Source organism: Poecilia formosa, unplaced genomic scaffold (genome assembly GCF_000485575.1).
Source record: "Poecilia formosa unplaced genomic scaffold, Poecilia_formosa-5.1.2 Scaffold402, whole genome shotgun sequence".
NCBI classification, from domain to species: Eukaryota; Metazoa; Chordata; class Actinopteri; order Cyprinodontiformes; family Poeciliidae; genus Poecilia; species Poecilia formosa.
In genome coordinates this window covers 398,986-403,093 of record NW_006800341.1, presented here as the reverse complement: position 1 = coordinate 403,093, position 4,108 = coordinate 398,986, and the positions used below count along the sequence as shown (strand labels likewise).

General features: G+C 35.9%; 1 protein-coding gene across 7 annotated transcripts in view; it reads right to left on the bottom strand.

Moving 5' to 3' along the window:
* radil (Ras association and DIL domains) overlaps positions 1-4,108 on the bottom strand; it is a 36,205-nt gene that overhangs the window by 10,284 nt on the left and 21,813 nt on the right. The gene's annotated exons all lie outside the window — the stretch shown is intronic.

Genomic DNA, 4,108 nt, shown 5'->3' with positions numbered 1-4,108 from the left:
ACACACACACACACACACACACACACACACACACACACACACACACACACACACACACACAATCAAATTCGGCGCCCCAGAAAAAGGCAGAATAAAACACTGGCTTGTGAAGACTGCACATCGTTTTCCAAAAGATAATCCATGGCATAAAGGAGCTCTTCAATCATGAAAAGTGGGCTTTTAAGAAAAAGGAAAAGCTGAGGTTTGTTCTACAAGACCTGAAGAAGAGACAGAAACAGTCAAATATAGATAAAAAATGGGTATTGATTTCTTCCTGATTTCGTGGATAACAGCTTACCTTACTAAGAGACCGCAGATTGTCCAACTGCAAAAATGTCTAGGGATTCATTTAGAGCAACACAGCAGCCTGCATGGTACAGTCTGGACCCATTTCTGTTTACTATATACCCAGGACATTGTAAGTATATCTCAGAGACCTGTCACATTAAAACTATTTGACAGCAACTACTGTTCCGGTGTTTCACACTGTCGGTGCAAACTTCCGACAGAACGTTGACCAAAGCTGCACCGTTTCTCTCTTCCTTATTGCTGTCCGTTCTTCAGAGAGACGAGCTGCTAGCAGCACTGCTAAATCACGGCTGTCAATCAAATCACTTCCGTGCAATACTTGGCTCAGTACTGGAGAACAATACAGAACAACATAGAGTACTACCCCTGAATACTACTACCCCTGAAGTAGGTACAAAAATCTAAGAACAGTCAAGCAGAGCTACTTCAGATCTGTTAATGGAAATTAATCTGGCCGTGGTGGACCAAGACCGAACCAGTTAGAGGAGAACTGGTGGAGAAGTGCCTTTACTGTTGCAGAAAAAATGTTTATCTGCCATTATCAGTAGACCTATTGACTAGCCTGAGCAATCGTGGAAGGCTTCGTTGTAGTGAACTAGCTGTAGTGTAGCAGTGATAAAGGGGGAGGGTAAGCAACATGTACACAAGGGAGACTGGCAGCGCTGAGGCCCTCCTCCTGGTTCTGATTGGCCATTTCTGACAGTGATAGATTTTCTCTGCAGTTAATACTGAGAGCACTGGGAGAGCAGAGGAGCTCGTTTATTTTTTTTTTCACAGATTATCTTATACTGTCGAGACATAATGATAATTTTAATAAATATGTAAAAAAAATGTTTTTGGGTAACACTTTATTTGAAGGGGTGTGAATAAGATTGTATGTCATAAACATGACATACACCTGTCATGAACATGAGTAAGTCTTCATGAATATTTATGACTGTTGTCTTAAAGTGTCATTCGGTAAATCATGACACTTTTAATGCAAAGTTGACATTATTCAAAATGTCTCCGTTATGACAACTTGACATTAACCAATAATCATATGTCATAAATATGTCATAACATATCTATATATAGTCATAGTGATTTAATTGTTATTACACTATCAAAAGCTTTAACAAAACAGCAATTAATATTCCCACTACCTGAAATAAAGCAAAACAAGTAGGACCAACAATAACGATTTCATTAAGCTTTATTACACTGTCAAATTATTTAATAACAGAGTCAATAACAATTTATTTTACCTCAGGTAAAGTGAACAAGTAGCAATAGTTATGAAGATGTCATTAAGCATCATTAATATTAACTCTTCAAGTAAAGTGAAACTAGTAGCAACAATTATAAAGATGTCATTTAGTGTTATTACAGTGTCAAATGCTATGCTAACAGAGTCACTGACATTAAGTCTTACCTCAAGTGAAGTGAAACACTGGACTACTTATAACTACCATCATAGCTGTAGAACAAACCCTCTGTACATTGGAATAAAACTTGTTCTAAGATAATAGTGTCTGGTCAGTATATTGTTACTCTGAAATGCTGATTGAAAAACTAAAACAAAATTACTTATTCTTTCACTTAAGAAAATAGGTTTTTTCAACAGTAACATGTTTTGCTTTGATTGTGTCAGCCATCTCTTTCGTTATAGTCTTCCTGTAATGCTCTGAAAACAGGAGATCTTCTTGTCTTCATTTTCTGGCAGCAACTCTTTAAGGTGTCCAGGAAATCTCAGAAATTACAGCTGTTCTTGCAATAGTTAATCATGGCGAAAGCCTTTTCATGAATTCAAACTGGACATTCTCATAGTCGGTGATGACTCAATTCACTGTGGTCTCTTAAAAAAAAAAAAGCAATGTCATCATAATTCAGCATTTATTTAAATACCATTCCAACATTCCAAAAATGCCCCTTTCTGCACACTGTCAGAATGGTAGACTGGCAGACAATTGTTATAAAGTGCAATACAATTATTTCTTAATACAAGTGGTATAATAACTGGAGCTGAACAAAATTATTCTGATCAAATATTTGTTTGGCAGAAGTTCAGACAGACTGCCACTGTTGAATGCATAATTTAATGTATAGCTTTAGGCAAATGAGTGTATCTTTTCACTTAATGAGCATTCTAAATTATTTCCAACCAGATACTCTGGCTTATTGATGTTTATAAGAAGCTTATTAATAAATAAATAGATTTAACACCAGTTTGTAGTTGTCTAAAACACAACTTAACTCAGCTGGTGAATGTTGATTCCTGCTCCCTGTTCCTCACTTACCTGGCTGTCCCACCTCACTTCACCTGGAGAAAATAGTAACACAAAAATGAATTAATTGAATTGCATTAATGAATCTTAGGGAATATTTCATCTGCTTCTTTCTCTTTGGTCAAACAGGGATTTCTTTCTCTGGTGGCTGGTCCTCATTATCATCCTCCACACTCGTAGCATGTCTTCATTAGCCAACTTTGTCCCCCACACCATGTTTCCTAGGCTAACATGGGTCTTTATGTGGCTAAAGTTGCCAAAGCAAAGAACACAAGCACTGTCACATCAGTCAAGTTGCTAAATAAAGGATAACTTTGACTAACATATTAGCTTTTAATTTGCTAGATTAAAATTGGAGAGAAAAAACCTATGTGCCTGTCTTTAAAATATGTTTAATATTAAGGGCTAACGTTACAGTAATGGAGTTTAATAACTTTATCTAACATTAACTTACAGCAAGGTAGGATTGGGTTGAACTGCTCATAGCTAACAATACAAAGAAAGAGAACATAGTCAATGTTATTTTCTCAAAGANTTAATCATGGTGAAAGCCTTTTCATGAATTCAAACTGGACAGTCTCATAGTCGGTGATGACTCAATTCACTGTGGTCTCTTAAAAGAAACAAAAAAAAAAACAATGTCATCATAATTCAGCATTTATTTAAATACCATTCCAAAAATATCCCTTTCTGCACACTGTCAGAATGGTAGACTGGCAGACAAATGTCTAGTTAACATGACTGGTTGCTATGAAGCGCAATACAATATTTCTTAACACAAGTAGCATAATAACTAAAGCTGAACAAAATTATTCTGATCAAATATTTGTTTGGCAGAAGTTCAGACAGACTGCCACTGTTATTATTCAGAATGCATCATTTAATGTATTTTACATTAAATTTAATGTATTCACTTAATGAGCATTCTAAATTATTTCCAACCAGATACTCTGGCTTATTGATGTTTGTAAGAAGTTTATTAATAAATAAATAGATTTAACACCAGTTTGTAGTTGTCTAAAACTTAACTTAACTCAGCTGGTGAATGTTGATTCCTGCTCCCCATTCCCCACTTACCTGGCTGTCCCACCTCACTTCACCTGGAGAAAATAGTAACAGAAAAATGACTTACCTAATTTTCTTAGGGAATATTTCATCTGCTTCTTTCTCTTTGGTCAAATAGGAACTTCTTTCTCTGGTGGCTGGTCCTTATTATCATCCTCCACACTCGTAGCATGTCTTCATTAGCCAACTTTGTCCCCCACACCATGTTTCCTAGGCTAACATGGGTCTTCATGTGGCTAAAATTGCCAAAGCAAAGAACATAAGCACTGTGTCACATCAGTCAAGTTGTTAAATAAAGGATAACTTTGACTAACATATTAGCTTTTAATTTTCTAGATTAAAATTGGAGAGAAAAAGCCTATGTGCCTGTCTTTAAAATATGTTTAATATTGAGGGCTAACGTTACAGTAATGGAGCTTAATAACTTTAGCTAACATTAACTTACAGCAAGGTAGGATTGGGTTGAA